Genomic DNA, 18,636 nt, shown 5'->3' with positions numbered 1-18,636 from the left:
TATGATTTCTCTATTATGTTCATTTCATTCATGCCTTACATACTCAGTACAATGTTCATACTGACGTCCGTTTCTTTGGACGCTGTGTTTATGCCCACAGGTAGGCAGGGAGGTGATCCAGACTCGTAGGAGCTATTAGCTGTTTGAGAGCACTCCATTTTCCCGGAGGTGCCATTGATTATTCTTTTGGTACATATATGTATATATTCATGTTTTGGGCACGACGGGGTCCTGTCCCGTCTACATGTCTAGTACTCTAGTAGAGGCTCGTAAATACTTATGTGTGGGGGCAAGATGGTCTCACCAGCTCTTATGTATATGTATTTATGTCATTTTGATAGCCGGAGGGCTCATGTATATAAAGTAAATATGTTTCAAATGTTATTAGTTTTCCATGATTATGAGCATACATTATGAATGAGAGCAGATGAGTAAAAGAATGAACGGTGTTCGGGGATTAGTCCCGGATACTCATCATGGCCCGTAGCCGGGTCGTGACACTTCATTACCTATTATGTTACCTAGGTTTACTTGCAAGAACCAAAAAAATTTGTATTACAAATTATTATAAGAATCATTTAAATAAGAGATTATTAATTAATTAGAGATACGTTGTCGTCTACTCAAAATTGTCACTTAGCTAGCTAGCTGGACAAACTTCTCAACAAGATAATTAGTAAAGAAATACAACATTGGACAAAATATTGCACGATATGTAGTCTAGTCAAGCAGCCACTTTTGAACGTACTTATAATGCGATAGCAGGTTTTGACTGTAGTTTTTGTGGCAGGAAAATTTGGTTGTTGGTGGTGAAAAGGGCATGAATTATATTTCTTTACTTTTTTTATTTTCTTTTGTCTTGGTGTCAGTTTTGCCTAAACTTTGGTCTCATCTGGATTTTATCCACTTGAAACAAAGTGTGGAGAAAATAATGTTATCCTAATTATTTCTCTACAGTTATCCTTTTGCTCTTGGAAAATGTCGTACAAGACTTTTAGCTTTTTGTGTATTTGCGTTTGTGTATTTATGTATGCACGATGCAATTTATTCTCGTTTTCCAATTACCGCGAACATCATATTTTGAGAAGAAACGTGAAAGTTTTGCGTTAGTCTCAAATCTCAATATCAAAACAAAACGATCAATTTTATTCCACCTAAGCTGCAGTTGTTAAAAGAAATGTTATTTGTGAAAACTATTTACAAGCAGTTTCTCTTTTTAATCAATTTTTTAGTATTTTACCACGCACAGAGATAAATCTTTTTTCTGCCGTACTAAACATATTTTGAAATTATATATGTAGTTTTCAAAGATAATTTTTTTTTCTGCACTAAACATATTTAGTTTCTCATTTAGTAGTATAGTGAACATAAAATATATCTCCAGCTGGGCTAGCCATATGGCAAATGGAAAAGGGCCTAAATGTCCTCGAACTATGAGATTTGATATAGAAATTCTCTCCATTTACCTTCGCGCTCTAAAATGTCCCTGCCGTCAACCTATTGGGCCTAAATTGCCCTTATTTTTAACGGCAGGGGCATTTTCGGATTGTACCAAATCCCATAGTTCAAGGGCATTTTAGGCCCTTTCCGAAAAAAATAATTAAATTTATTATTTATTACGTGGCATATTTTAATTGGTTAGTTTTAAAATTAACCTAAACTAATTATATCCAACACAAAATCCGGATCCACCTAACCCGCCCTGACTTAAAATGGTGATTGTTGCAACATCCGTCGTTGCTGTGAGCCACCATTAATCTTCACCGTCCTTTCCTCTATTGAAACGGCCCAAAACCTATATTAAAACCACCACTGTAACATCGCTCATCCAAACGGCCCATCGAGCCACCATTAACTAGCCAATATTCTTGGCTGGTGGTTCTATGTAGACAAATAATCTAATCTGTTAAAAGAACGGATTATTAATTGAACTGCATGGATGGTTATCTCATGCAGTTATGAAGTGTAATATTTTTTAAAATGAATATTTCCGGATAATCATTTCTTCTACATGAACATTCCCATTAATTTCTCTTAAATAGTTACTAGGTTTCAAGTGAAATTAAGGGTAATCAATTTTGCCACATAAACATTCCCATTAATTTCCCTTATATAGTTACTGGGTTTCAAGTGAATTAAGGGTAATAATTTTTGCCACATGAACATTGACATTAATTTTCCTTATATAGTTACTACGTTTCAAGTGAAATTAAGGGTAATTAAAACAACCACCGTAACACTGTCAAGAATAATGGCCATTTAATGGTGGCATGATTGGCTGTTTGGATGAGTGCTGTTACGGTGGTGGTTTTAATGGAGGTTTTGGGCTGTTTCAATAGAGGAAAGGACAGTGAAAATTAAAGGTGGCCCACCGACGGGGACGGATGTTGCTACAGTCACCATTTTAAGTGGGGGGCAGGCTAGGTGGATTCGAATTTTGTGTTGGGATATAATTAGTTTAGGTTAATTTTAAAGCTAACCAATTAAAACGTGTCATGTAATAAATAAAATATTTAATTATTTTTTTGAAAAAGAACCTAAAATGCCCCTGAACTATGAGATTTGGTACAATATTGCCCTCCGTCCATCTATTGGGCCAAAAATGCCCCTGCAGTTAAAATAAGGGCAATTTAGGCCCAATAAATTGGCGAGGGAGCATTTTAGAGCGCAAAGATAAACGGAGGATATTTTTGTACCAAATCTCATAGTTCGAGGGCATTTTAGGCCCTTTTCCATATGGCAAATACCTAGTTCACACTTCTCAGGGCTAAAGTTTTTAATCTTACATAATACTCAAATTAGTTTAAATGATCAAAAACTCCAACTAGTACATTATTACAAGGGAAAAGCGTCAAAAATACCCATCTACTTTGGGAAAAGGGCTAAAAATATTTTTCGAACTAATTTTGGATCAATAATACCCCTCCCGCCATTAAAGTTTTCAAATATACCCCTCTCTTAACGGAAATTCCCCAAAATAACTCTATTTTATTTTTAAACGCGCTCCATTATTTAACCTGACCCAACTAAATAATAACCCATACTATCCCCTTATCCCTCTCCAGTTCTCTCAAAGAAATGAAATCGGGTTATTATTAGTTGGGTCGGCTTAAATAATGGAACGGGTTTAAAAAATGAAATCGGATAATTTTGGAGAATTTGAAAATTTCCATTAAAAGAGGGGTATATTTGAAAACTTTAATGGCGGGAGGAATATTTTTGACCCAAAATTAGTTTGGAGAATATTTTAGCCCTTTTAATTTCCCAAAGTATGTTAAACAATAGAGAGAAATATGGATATGGAAATTTTCTATGTATTTTTCATGAACACTGTACATGTGTATAAATACAAAAGTGATGAAATCAAAACTAATCCTATGCATACACTTGTCATCTATCCCATTACCTATCATTATCAATATTGTAACAACCTAGTATAACATAAAAATGAGGAATAAAATCTGTTTCTATCCTATACAACAATGTACACGTACACCCTATATAAAAATGCAATGCTTAGCTTTATTTCGTTGGGCCCAAGGTGTTGTTATTAATTGGGCCTAGTCTTGCCAAATCTGCTTGTTGTGTGCTTGAGCCCAATTCCTCTTGATCTTTTGTCCGTGTGTCCATTAGGCCCAATTTACTTGTCTTCTTCATTTGTTCTTGACTAAGTGAATGTTTGACCAAATCAGTTTGTCGAGGTTCTTCATGAATGAGAGATGAGTGGTGTGAATCATAGATCCCAATACTCCCCCCCCCCGGTCAAGTTGGAGGGTGGTGAAACAATCCCCAACTTGTTTAGAAGGGATCGATGAACTGGACCGGAAAGTGGTTTAGTGAGGATATCAGCCAGTTGTGAATTGGAAGGGACATAATTGAGAGAAATCAAGCCGGCAAGGTATTGTTGACGCACAAAGTGACAATCAAGATCTACATGCTTAGTGCGTTCATGGAAGACAGGGTTTTTAGCTATATGGACTGCAGCTTGGCTGTCGGAGAGAAGAGCAACAGGCAATGGGGAAGGAACAAAGAAATCATCAAGGAGACGAACTAACCATGTTATCTCAGCTGTAACTCTGCGCATGGAGCGATACTCCGCTTCTGCAGATGAAAGAGAGACTAAGGACTGTTTCTTGGACTTCCAAGAAATGGGTGAACCACCAAGAGTGATATAATAACCACTAATTGACCGACGGGAGTCTAGACATCTTCCCCAATCAGAGTCACAAAGGCAATGAGGTTAAAAGATGAACTTGAAGATAGAAAAATCCCCAAACCTAGATCTAAAAGAAGATATCGAAGAGATCGAAAAGCTACATCATAGTGAGGTTGACAAGGATTATGCATGAATTAACTCAGATGTTGGACGGCAAATGAGAGATCTGGACGAGTGTGAGTGAGGAAATTCAATTTTCCAAGTAATGTGAGATAGGAAGTAGGATTCGAAATGGGCTGCCCATCATCAATACGAAGTTTTGTGGTAGGATTTAAAGGAGATAAGACTGGTTTTAAGTCGGTGCATTCAAACTCACTTAGCAGATCTAAGGTAAATTTTCGATGGCTTAGAATAATTCCTTGTGTTTCCCTGAGAATCTCCATGCCCAAAAAATAATGGGCTGCACCTAAATCCTTTATCTTAAATTCAAAATTGAGAAAAGATTTGAGAGACTCAATTTCTGAAGGATCATCCCCTATTAATAGAATATCGTCCACATAAACTGCCAGAATAGATACTCTTCCATCAACTTTCTTGTAGAATAATGAATAGTCGTTTAGAGAATGTGAATATCCCTTAAAATTCAAAGTACCAGTGAGTCTTGCATACTACTGCCTTGAAGCCTGTCATAAACCATACAAAGATTTCTTTAATTTGCACACATGTAGTGGACTAGGAGGTTGCATACCAATAGGGAGCTTCATATAAACTTCTTCCTGTAAATCACCATGCAGGAACGCATTATTTATATCCAGTTATGAAATGTGCCAGTTCTTTTTGACTGCCACAGCTAGAAGGCATCGAATTGTTGTCATTTTCACAACTGGAGAGTAAGTTTCTGTAAAGTCAATGCCTTCTCCTTGAATATCTCCTCTCACTACTAACCTTGCTTTATATCTCTCCACTGATCCATCTTGCTTGTATTTTATTTTGTATACCCACTTGCAAGGCAAGGCTTTCTTGTTCTTAGGTAAAACAACCACATCCCATGTATTATTTGATTCAAGAGCCTCGAATTCCTTAGCCATTGCTTCCTTCCAACCAGGATGTAAACTAGCTTGTGAATAATGTGTTGGTTTATTGACATAATAGATTGAGTTGAGTAGGGACTGGTTTGAAACTGAGAGAGCAGAGAAAGGAAGAGAAACAGGGGAAACAGAAGAGAAAAAACAGTGTTGAGTGAGATCTGTGAGTATTACTGAGTTACAGATGTAGTCATCTAGATATTGAGGTCTGTTATGTGTTCTAGTAGATTGTCTAGTGGGTACTGTGGGTATAGCTTGAGGTAAGGAGGATGTGATGTTAGGTAAATTAGGTGAAGAAGTATAATCAGTAGGTGATTGTGTGGAATCAGTAGTAAGAGTTAGATCATTGTTAGGAGGTGAAAGAGGATGAAGTGGAGGTGAGGAAGTGAGTGGACTAGAAGGAGCAGAAGGAGTTCCTGAGACATCAGGTGAATAAGTTTCCATATGTTCTACATTTGGCAAGGATGTTTCTGCAGATTCAGAGGGAGGTTATGTCAAGGGAAGATTAGAAGGAGTAGGAGATGAAATAGAGAAAGGGAATATGTCCTCATAGAAATGTACATCCCTGGAAACAAATATCTTGTTTGTGTTCAGGTCTAACACTTTGTATCCCTTCTTTCCTAACAGGTAACCTAAGAATGCACATTTTACTGATCTAGGGTCCAATTTGGATCTATGTACTGGTAGGGTTGAAACATAATAAACGCAACCAAAATTTCTTAAAAGGGAATAGTTTGGGGTTGACCAAATAAAGCTCATAGGGTGTTTTCATGTTTAGGAGTTTAGTAGGAAATCTATTGATCAAATAAGTTGCTACCAAAAGACATTCCCCCCAGTATTGAATAGGTAGCTTAGATTGAAAAATTAATGCTCTACATGTTTCCAATAAATGCCTGTGTTTTCTCTCCACTACTCCATTTTGTTGTGGGGAGTAAACACAGGATGTTTGATGGATTATGCCTTCATTTTTCAGAAAATTAGATGTTGTTTTACTGCTTCCTAATTCCAAAGAATTGTCAGTTCTAATGACTTTAACCTTCGTATGAAATTGGGTCTGAGTCATGGCCAAAAATTGTTTTAGAATTGTGAAAGCATTTGATTTAGTACTTAGTAAGAAAGTCCATGTACCCCTACTATGATCATCCACAACGGTGAGAAAGTATCTAAAACCATCATGTGTTTGAGTTTTATATGGACCCTAAGTGTCCACATGTATAAGATCAATATACAATTGGAAACAGAAGAACTAGGAGTGCTTGGTTTAGCACAAACATCACAAGGAGGCAAAGTAGAAGAAGAAGTAGGAACAAAACATATATATATTTCATATTAGAGTAGGGAATGTGACCAAGTCTATAATGCCAAGGGTTTACATCAACCAAAACAGATCCTAGAAATAAAATTGAATTTGAAACAGGTGACTTAGCACTTTGATTACAACTGGAATTTAAAACAGGAGCTGAATTAGAAACAGGTGGTGCATTAGCACTTTGATTACAACTGGAAGGAAAAACATTACTTAAACTAATATTAGCAGCTCTAGGCTTGAGTTGACCGAAGTTGAAAGAAGTGTCTGGTCTCTTGCATTTACTGATAGTGGTTGAATGGAGGAGATACAGTCCTCTAGTGACCTTACCAAGTACCAGTGGGCTCTTCATTGAAGGGCCCTACAGTATTGCACCAAAAACAGAAAAAATAAGAATAGAGTTGAACTGCAAACATAACCTATAAACAGATATTAGGTTGTAATGAAAACAAGGCATAAACAACACATGTTTAAGAGTGTGTCCAAGCAAACTAGTTACTTATTCTGATTGGTATACTAAGGCCCTGGTGGAATTTGGGAGATTGACATATAGAGGTTTAGGAAGAACTTTGACATCGAACAAGAGATTAAAATCAAAAGTCATATATTCTGAAGCACCAGAATCCAAGATCCAAGTAATGGAGTTTAAACAAACAGAATTATAAGATTTTTGATAGGAGGAATGTGATATACCAAAGACAATTTGTAGTAGCAGTATTCTCAGTGCTAGGCTGAACATCTGAACCAATTTTCACATTTTGCAAAAGTTGATAGAGGCTATGATACTGATCCTGTGTCATGGGTCTGTCACTTGAAGTGCCTCCAAAACCTTAATTAGAGTAGGCTGCATTGCTCTTGGCTGGAGTAGTTACTCTTTTAGACTTGGTGAACTTAAAGTCTACTGGGAACCCAATCAACCTATAGCAATTCTCAATAGTATGATTAGTTCTTTTACAATAGGTGCAAAATAGTCTAGATGTATTTTTCTTCGTTGCATTTGAAACCCTCCTATCAGTGTTGTATTTTTTTCCTTCATATGACTGTTTAGAGGAACCAGCACCAGAACTTTGACCACCATAGGATTGTTTGGAAGCATAGAAAGCATTAGGTCAAGAATTTTGAGAAACATGAACTTCCCTCTATTTCTCATCTCTGATTAAGAGGGAATAAGCAAAGTTTACTGATGGCAAGCGAGAAACCTTTAGGAATAAGCAAAGTTTACTGATGGCAAGCGAGAAACCAACATCATGTTGCTCCTTGGTCTTGCATAGCTCTTATTAAGTCCCATAAGTAATTGAATGAGCCTTGCATCTTGCACAGATTTATGTGTTTTTGCTTTACCTCCACATGAGCAGTCACAAGTGCAGGTTTGACATGTGTCAAGGCTATCCAGTTCATCCCATAGCTTCTTAAGCTTACTATAGTAGGTTGCAATATCCAAGTTTCCTTGTACTGATTCACTGATTTCCTTCTGCAGTTGATACAGGAGAGGACCATTACTTTGTCCAAACCACTCTTTAAGCTCTTCCCAGATTTGCCTTGCTGTTTTTGAATATAAAACACTCTCTTCTATTTCCTTTGAAAGAGAGTTTAGTATCCATGAAATCACCATGTTGTTGCATCTGCTCCAAGATCTGCAGGATTCAGAGGCAGCAGTGGGTTGAAGGATGGTTCCATCAATGGAACCAACCTTGTTCTTTGCTGATAAGGCTATGAGAATGCCTCTTCTCCAACCACCATAACCTTTTCCATCAAAGGTGGTGTTCACAAGTATCATTCCAGGAGAATCAGAGGCATGGATGTAAAAAGGATGAGTGGAATCGATGACCCCAAGTTCAGTTGAAGCAGCAACACCATCAGAGGTCTTAGCAGCAACATCTGAGGTCTATGCTACATTGAGAGCTTCAATGGTTTGAGTATTTTCTATGGTTGTGTCTGCCATTGTAGCAGTTGAAGCTTAAAAGAAGGAAATGGAAAGAAGATAACTTGAGGAAGAAGAAACGAAAGCTAAAGGGGAGGATCGCATCCCTAAAGCTCTGATACCATGTTAAACAATAGAGAGAAATATGGAAATTTTATGTGTATTTTTCATGAACACTGTACATGTGTATAAATACAAGAGTGATGAAATCAAAACTAATCCTATGCATACACTTGTCATCTATCCCATTACCTATCATTATAAATATTGTAACAACCTAGTATAGGACAAAAATGAGGAATAAAATCTGTTTCTATCCTATACAACAATGTACAAGTACACCCTATATAAAAATGCAATGCTGCCTTTATTTCGTTGGGCCCAAGGTGTTGTTATTAATTGGGCCCAGTCTGGCCAAATCTACCTGTTGTGTGCTTGAGCCCAATTCCTCTTAATCTTTTGTCCGTGTGTCCATTAGGCCCAATTTACTTGTCTTCTTCATTTGTTCTTGACTAAGTGAATATTTGACCAAATCAGTTTGTCGAGGTTCTTCATGAATGAGAGATTAGTGGTGTGAATCATAGATCCCAACAAAGTAGAGGGGTATTTTTGACCCTTTTCCCTTATTACAATTGGTAGCTTGCAAGGGAAAAAGGTACTGTACTAATATGTTAAACTATTATAAAGAATCTTTTGATTAAGGCACTTTGAAACATAAGTTGTCGTCTTGTCATTTAGCTAGAGAATTATATACTATTCAGCAATCTCACTAGCTAGAGAAGCACAACTTTGAACAAAAGATAATTAATCGAATTTAATCTGCAGACAGTTTTGACTATCCTTTGGATGTAAGTCAGCATAAGTTTGGAGCATTTTCCTGAGAAATTAAGGGGTACGCTGACTTTAAATAATACTTTTAGGTGTCATTTTTCCATTTTTAAGACGTCATAAATTTTTTAACACGATTTATTTCAATAAATAATTTTCAAAAATTCAAATCCATTTAACTATTTGAATTTTAACTTTTAATGTGATAGTTTTTTGTCAAATAAAATTTTACATCACTACCTAATTATCTTCGCTTTCCATCATTTAAATAAAATACATGAGCCAAATAATACATTAAACTCTATGCACACTCAGATGTTATAATATCAATTTGGATGAGGGGATTAGCAAGTTGCTTGAAAATCTGGAGGGTTGGGAGGGGGATTGCAGGGACACTGTTAACTTTCTCAAAATCTCAATGGAACTCCTAAATTAATTGCATCGTTAGAATAAATTGAAAATCCTGCTTTATTAATTTCCATTTTAGGCTTGGGACTTTGGGATAGTACTTAGTAATTTGGGATATTTAATGACGATTTTAATTTGAGAGAGTTAAGAAAGTCATCTCGATGTGATTTCTTCGAATCTTGTTTAATTTAGTTTGATTTTTTCTTCCAACACTAATAATCATGTGTAGTTTATTAATTTTAGGTTAGTTTAAGAATATTGTTTTACTCTATATTATATTATATTCATAAAGATCGTTGTTGTTCCTAGGGGTGTTCATGGGTCGGTTTGGGTCGGTTTTGGGTTAAAATAAAAAACAAACCAATCTAGTCGGTTTTTTAAATCATTAATACCAAACCAAACCAAATATAATACATATTCATCGGTTTGGTTGTAGTCGGTTTAGGTCAGTTTTTCGGTTTGTAGGAAAACTAAATGGTATTTCTATCTTTCATGTTTTTTTTCCCTATAATTACGATAGAACTTTCTATCCTTTTCCAACTTATAATTCGTTATCACCCATCTATTGTGGTAGCTATGGTTTTCTGGGATGATACTCCCACCATGGTGTGTCCTTTAAGTATATATGTCCTATCCACTTCACCCATAAATTGTCAGCTTTCATTGCTATGTTCCACACATGCTTTGCAACTGCTGCATCATTCCATGTCACCCCATCTAGTGTTCCCAAGCCTCCTTCGCTTTTTTTTTTTTTTTTTTTTTTTTTTTTTTTTCTGCATACTAAGTCCCATGCTACTAGTGGGACCTTGTTGGTGTGTTCAGTTCCAATCCATAGAAAGTTTCTACAAATGCCATTTATATTCTTCATTACTTTCATGGGAAGTATAAACATTGAAGCCCAATATGTATGCATCAAAACTGAGTTTATCAGTTGTATTCTTCCAACATATGGAAGATTCCTGGATCCCCATGTTCTGATTCTGGCACTTAGCTTTTCCACCTACATTTCACAGTCTATTGTAGAGATTTTCTTTAATGAAATGGGAAATCCTAGATATCTAAGAGGCAGCGTGCCTTTTTTATATCCAGTGAGTTCACATATATCCACTATTTCCAGAGATGGCATGTTTGTTGTATATATATTTGATTTTGTAGCATTTGTTGTGAGTCTAGAGGCATTGGAGAATGTTTTCAATCTTCTTGGCATCCATATTACAGCTTGCATTTCCCCTTTGCAAAATAAAAGTACATCATCAGCAAAACAAAGGTGATTCAACTTGAGACTTCAAAGATTTTCTGAGATACCCAAACCATTCCTGGTCACCCACCCATGTCATTACCCTTGTAAAGTATTCCATGCATATAACAAATATCTGTGGGGATATAGAATCCCCTTGTCTCAATCCTCTTTGTCCCTTTATAGTGCTATATGGTCCTCCATTTAGTGCAATAATGTACTGAGTAGTTGTTATGCAGTTCATCACCCATTTTATAAATTTATGAGGGAAGTTCAAGGCATGCAACATCTCTTCCACAAACCCCTATTCTACATAGTCATATGTCTTTTTTAAATCTATCTTTAGGAGAAAACTTTTTGTTGCATTCTTCCTATTATACAACCTTACTAAGTCTTCACACATAAGCACATTATGTGCTATTGATAGTCCAACCACAAATGCACTTTGATTTTCAGCTATTATATCTAGCAGTACTAACTTGAGTCTATTACAGAGTGCTTTGGAGATTACCTTGTTAATAGTATTGCAACAAACAATTGGTCTATAATCCCCAAGTGTTCCAGTATGGTTACTCTTAGGCACAAGAGTAAGTACATCATTGTTGACATTCTTAAGCATCTTGCTAGTGATAAAGAAATCTTTTACAGCTGTTGTCAAGTCTTGCCCTGTAATTGTCTAGCTATCTTTGAAAAACTTGCTACCATACCTATATGGGCTAGGTGATTTGTCCCCTGCTATGGCCTATAAGGCTTGCTTAACCTCTTTCTGTGTGATCTCTTGTTGCAGCATATCTCTGTGTTCTGCAAACTACAATACCTTTCCTCAGAAGGTTCACTGAATACATGTTCTCTATCTGTCTTGGTTGTCCCCAGAAGATTAGTATAGAAATCAGTAAAAGCTCTATCAATTCCCTCAGTATCAGTTTTGGTTGTATTCCTTCTTGCCCTTAGTACACTATGAAAGTACTTTGTATTCTGATCCCCTTGCTTTAGCCATTGCACCTTGTATTTCTGTCTTAAGAATTTCTCCCTAGCAATTTTCCATGTTTTATACTCCTTTACTAGTGAAATTTCCTTCTGTATCAATATAGCATTCATAGGGTCTTGTTGTAGCTCAAGTTGACAAGCTGTCAAGTCCTCACTTGTCCTCTCTGCCCTTACTTCAACCTCCCCAAATCTTTCTCTATTAAGTGCTTTGAGAGTTGATTCGAGTCTATGCAATTTCCCTACTAACTGGTACATCTTGGTGCCTTGAATTTCCCCTCTCCAATTGTCCCCTGCTCTTTTTTTAAAGTCTGGTGCCATGCTCCACATGTTAAAGTACCTGAATGGTTTCTTCCCATGTTTTAAGCTTGTCTCCCAGCTAATGATAGCAAGGCAATGGTCATAAAGTCCTTGATTTTGAAAGTGCACTGCAAAAGATGGTAGTGTTGATATCCAGTCAGCATTTACAATCACTCTGTCAATCTTGCTGTATACTATATCTTCTGCTCCTTGTTTGTTGTTCCAGGTGAAGAAAGCATCTGATGATCTTAGATCTTGCACGTTCCATTTCTACACACAACTCCTAAAATCTTTGATCTCAGCCATTGTTACTTCTCTTCCAAGTCTTTCCTCTTTGTTCAATACACATTTAAAGTCCCTAATTACAACTCAGGGTCAATTAATACTTGCAGCTATTTCATTAATACTATTCCACAGACTACCTTTTAGCCCTTGGTCATTGAACTCATACACAAAAGTCACTGCAAACTTCTAGCCAATCCCCAAAGAATTGACCATACAATGTATCAGTTGTTCAGTTACTAGTTCAATTTGTAACTCATATACTAGTGTTTCAATAATACCCATATCCTTCCTCCCGGATGTTTTGACAAATAATGTTGGTAAAGATTAAGAGATGCTCTATGAAATTTATCTCTTAATCTTAGTTTCTAGAAGTCCAAACAAACTGGTATTATTGTTGTGTATAACTAAATTCATTTCTCTTTATTTATCCAGTTTGTTTAGCCCTCTGGCGTTCCAAAATCCTATTTTATCCATTAGACAAAAGGAATAGTCCCACCTTATCCAGACTTAGGCCTTTCCTCCACAAGTTCTTTCTCAGGGTGAGAAGTAATTGCTTTGTTTGTGCCATGTGTTACCATCTCCTGTTCACCCAATTTCCCTAGTGCCATGAAGGAGTTCCCTTTTGTTGCTGTTACTTCCTGTTTCCTCCTCCATATCTATATACCCCAGGTCTGTACTGTTGCTTTTCTCCATTACATTGCCTGGTCACCTGGTACTTCTGTTTTGCTGGTACACTATTGTTTGTTGGTGTCTTTTCTACTCATGCTTCTGCAGTTTGTGTTGCTGCTTGGTCATTCTTTTATGGTGCATTCTCTTTTTCCTTTGTTTCTTGCAGCCCCAATTTCTCAAGCATTGCCTGTTGTACGGTTTCTGCTTTAATGTGCTTCCTGCATTCCTCTAGCCCATTCCCAAATATTTTACATTTAGTGCACAGTATTGGTTTCCACTCGAACATCACTTCCTGTTCCACAATTTTTCCATACTCATTCTTAAACATTACCGAGGTAGGGTACTCCTTATTCAGGGATACTTCAACTAACATTCTTGCATAGTTCATCTTGTCCTTTAAGGTTATTGCACTATCAGCTCTTATAGGCTTACCTACAGGTCCAACAATTTTTGTGAGTGCATTCTTCCCCCAATACTTCACATCTAGTCCTACCAGCCTTATCCATACAGGGATTTTATCCATTAATTCTTTTGTGACTTCGATATCAGGACGCCAAGGCTTTAACAAGATTGGTTTCCTATCAAACTTTTGCCCAACTTTTGCCCTCCGTGTTCAATTCTATGAGCCATAGTTGTTGGATCATTGAACCTTACTAGGAATACACCCATATTCACTTGAGCTACTTTATCAATCCCCAATATCCCCCAAATTCCTCTGAAATACCCCTCGATTACTGTTTGATGTGGATTTGACCCTAACACATAGCATATTAGTGCATTTTTCCAATACGCAACCTCTTCCTGGATATCCTGTAATGTGATTTTAATGTTGCCCATTTTTTGTTCCAATGAATTCAAGTCGTACCCCTCACACGGATGTACCGATCTTACAACCTTTCTCTATGAAAGTTTTGTCACGACTCAAATCGGAGGGTCATGGTGGGCACCCGGCCTTACGTGCTGAGCACCGCTAGACATCATTTCATAACATACCCATAAACAAGGTTGGACCGTGAGGGTCAACAGATGAAAACTGCTAATTCATAAGAGAAATATGCTAAAAAGGAATGAGCCCGAAAGGACATACGTATATAACCATGCTGGACATAACTATACGAGCCGACAAGGCCGTAATAGATACCTATACAACAAAATATAGGCCGAGAGGGCCTTACAACATCCAACTATACCATATCTATCTACAAGCCTCTACTAGAGTATATGATGTAATAAGGTCGGGACAGGGCCCGCCATACCCAAATGTACAACCAAAAATACCATGCCAGGACACGACAGCAACTCCGTGACAAGTGGAGTGCCCAATATCAGCTGAAAAACAACCTACTCATGCGGTGCCTACCTAAACCTACGGGCATGAAACGCAGTGTCCCTCAGGCAAGAGGAGCCTCAGTACGAACAACGTATTGAGTATGTAAGGTATGAAAGTAACAAAAAGAAGACATGAGAGCACCATAAGGTAAGGGTACAACCTGTATATCTGAATTGCCTCTGAGAGCTATGATATGCATAAGTACTGTATATATGCATATATAACGCCTACTCTCTCTCTCTCTCACACACACACACACACACATATATATATATATATGTCACGCCCTAAATCATGGCCTGGACGTAACACGACACTCGGTGCCTTACTGCATGTGACCGAGCGAATCATATGGCTTGCTGAATCATCATGAGGCATAACATGAGCAGAATATGACATAAAAACATGATAAGCCTAAACATGGGATATCATAAATATCAAATAAAATACTTGTTTAAAAGCATGAATATGGATTGTCATAGATAATAAGCCAAAGATGGCTATATGACTCTGAACATCTGACATAAGATAACTGTCTGGTCTACGAAACCTCTAACATGAGTCTGAATTGCTAAACATACTTACTGGGACAAGGCCCCCCAGCATACCTTAAATGCATAACTATCATAAAATTATGACTAAACCTCGAAGAAGATGGGGCTCACCAAAAGCTGATACGTGGATGATCCTATAGAGTAGATCGAGTCATCACGTAGTCCGTACCGTCGTGAAATGCAGGCTCCGGGGCAATAGAAAAGGGACGTCAGCACATTGAATATACTGGTATGTAAAGCAACTGAATGAAATAAACGTGGTTTATGAAATAACATGATAAGAGCTGAAACTGAAACTGAAGTCTGGTCATGAACAGGAATGACAACATGAATCACCATGTGGATATGTGGAGTCTGGTACCTGACCCGACTAGCAGAGCTCTCATACCTTGCGAGTTGTTTAAGATATAAACATGACATTAAAGGATCCAATTAATATTAAGGAATCGTCCTAAATATGGGCGGAGCGATCCTTATCCTACGGTGGCTAACGTAGTTTCAGGCTATTTGAGCCTTCTCGATGTCTGTGCAACTCCCAAAAAATATGAACATGAAAATAGGTGGCATCTGAGCCCATGGTTTTCCATAAAACATGACTTGCATTATACATGGATATAGTTACATAATATACTTGCATGAAAACGTCTAAACATGTAAAGTATCTCATGAAAATAAACACAGTAATTAATAACTTGCATGTAAGAACCCATGGAATGAAAAGTATTGGTTTTCATGGATTACGGACAGATTCTCAATAACTAAAATGGAATATCAAGAATACAATAACAAACTATTCATAGAAACATGGTACATCCTAGTACATAGACTTAAGGTTATCATGAACATATCTAGAACCCTAGTTTTCATATGATCTCATACATTCATGGAAGAACGTGGCGTGGGGAAGAACAATGATGTTCTCACACGTAGATAGAAACTCTAGATACCTTAGTCACTCCAAAACTTGAAGAAAAGGGTCTGAACTTTTTTGAAGAAGAAACCAAAGCTTTGAACTTGAAACCTTAAGAAGAGTTTTCACTGATTTTTGTAGCTACTGTTCGTGGCTCAAAAGGCACTGCTCCGGATTCCAAATCCCTCCACCGTCCAGATTTTAGACTTATACGTGATGAATACTTAGTTAAAATTTGGGCTCGATCCAAGCATTAGATTACCGAAAAATACCAATTGAATATGGCTGGTCAGAGTGAAAGTCAACAGAAAAATACTAGGGTTTTCTCTAACTCTTTACAACTCTTGATTTTTATAGGGTCTCGGGGTGGATGAATTTATTCTAGTGTTTAGAAATGATGTAACTTTGTATAATTCAAAGATTTACCTTAGAGGGAACCTCCAGAAACAAGATTGTCAAACCAAACTCTTGAAGGTTTCTTGATTGCAAGAATGATTTTCTTGCGGTTCTTGAAGGATTAGAGTGCCCAGATTCTTTAGGGATTGAGGTAGAAAGAGTATGAATAGAATCTTAGGGTTTATAATAGTGTTAGGCACATTTTTACTTCATATAATAATAACATAAGGAGTCCTGATTGGAGTAGGAAAAGGCTAAAAATGTAACCCAAAATATGAAAATTCTGCTCTCACCAGCGTTAGTAAAACAGGCATAACTCTTAGCACAGATCTCCGTTCGAGCTCCACAAGATACCGTTGGAAATATATTTCAAAGGGCTACTACTTTCATGTTTAAGGTTTTCTCAATTTCTAAACGAATCAAGGGGTTACGGGTGCCCCAAGTAGGCATGTCGACCATTTTTGTAAAACGCACAAACTTTCAAATTCTTGGCTAAACTCCAACGATACAAGTCTAACCTTTGTTCTAAGATACGGGATGTAACAAACTTGATTAGTTTTCAAGACACTTTCTACACCTCCCATCTTGGTTTCTATATATCATCTTCTTACGAGTCAAACCTTAGCCTGAATGTACGAGGTGTTACAATATCTCCCCCTTGGGATCATTCGTCCTCGAATGATGGGTCATGGTTGGAATTTAGGTTGGACATGGAATGAATACTTGAATGAGATGAAACATGACATGAAACATAAGAGCTCGACATGATTACGTAGGAACATGGTCATGGATCATGAGAACTGAATAGTGCATACATGAACGAGAATCGTGAAACATTTGTCCTTAATTAACGAATAGTGGTTATGGATTACTACCGACTCTGGAATTTTACAAAAATTTAAGCAAAAATTCCATTGTAAATTGGACTATCACAACGTATCTCAAACACTTGCCAGCTAACCAGAGTATTAACGCAAGCCGCACAGCGCATCTTGATACGCATGACGTGACATAACGTGGTAACTGAAATATGGACGTGACTAACATGGATACTGAGCTGGCATGAACACATGAGTATTGGGCTGAATGAATACATGAATACTATATATGGGATTTCGAAAAAAATTTATAGGCACGAGTGACAGGAGTACTGGAAAATAGGCATGATCATGACATGATTACTGGATGTGAGGAGCATGACGTAGGTCATGAATACATAAAGACTAGCTGACTTGGATACATGAGTGCTAAACTAACATGAGATACGAATATGTGTAAACATGGATATCATAACATGAGATTTAAATGTCGAAAACATGATTGTTACAACTTGTGGTTTGAATACTGAGCGCGGATAGGATCTGAACACTTAAAGACTTGATCATAGATGTTCGTATGTCACCACGATAGATATATGAGATAAGAGTACGACTTAGGCCTTGAATGAAAGTGCAACTCTGTGCGAATGAGACCGACATGAGTCATAGACTAGAAATAGGATCCCAATGTATAGCGTGAACTCGAGCATGGGCATGACATAAGTACGTCAAATCTGAATCGAATACTTCTGAGGTAAGTACCATAGGGTGCATGAAGGAACTCTTGTTTGCTCTGAGACATAGATGCAAATACCTTAGATTGTCTTGCTTTTCATTCATCAGCCCCATTATCGTGAGCGGATCATGAAGGATCATAGAGAAAGGGAATTCGTACGTACAAATCGTGTGAAATACTTCATTTTAGAGTATAGGCAGTGCATGGGTACATTTAACATGAAAGGACATAACTTGGAGCATGCGTACATAAAAACGTGATTAATATAACATAAAACGTGAATATCATGACATGGGGCATGGGGACATGAGCAACTTGACATTTACATGAGTACATCGAAGCTACATACCATAGCGTTTGGACATGAGTTCATGAGCATTGAAGTAAGACTAGGGCATAAATCTTACTTGCATGGAGTATAATTTGTAGGCTTCACTCTTGAGTCAGGGACATAGGGCATAAATAAGGTATCACCTTTGGAACTTAGATACACTTACAGAATGGTACATGGTTCAATATAGTTAGTTCTTATCACTACGAGTCGACGCCTCCATTATAAAATACAGATCATGAAAGAATAGATTATAGGCACGAATACTTCATTTATCAAGCACCTAAGATATGAGTATAAAGTCACTCTGGACATGAGCAGGGCATAGGTACTCAGGGGAAAGAAAAAGGAATCCTTTGTGTCAAGTTATGAGATGGTTTAA

At 37.2% G+C, this 18,636-nt stretch overlaps 1 long non-coding RNA gene across 1 annotated transcript; it reads left to right on the top strand.

The window, feature by feature from the left end:
- The first annotated feature begins 3,311 nt into the window (after positions 1–3,311).
- Positions 3,312–8,711, top strand: LOC132030016 (uncharacterized). The gene is made up of 2 exons (XR_009407974.1): positions 3,312–4,546; positions 8,025–8,711. It is a non-coding gene; the product is annotated as an uncharacterized LOC132030016 (long non-coding RNA).
- The last annotated feature ends 9,925 nt before the right edge of the window (positions 8,712–18,636 follow it).

Source organism: Lycium ferocissimum, chromosome 9 (assembly GCF_029784015.1).
Source record: "Lycium ferocissimum isolate CSIRO_LF1 chromosome 9, AGI_CSIRO_Lferr_CH_V1, whole genome shotgun sequence".
Taxonomy (NCBI): Eukaryota; Viridiplantae; Streptophyta; class Magnoliopsida; order Solanales; family Solanaceae; genus Lycium; species Lycium ferocissimum.
Note: the sequence above shows the minus strand (reverse complement) of the source record. Positions and strands in the feature narration are given on the sequence as shown.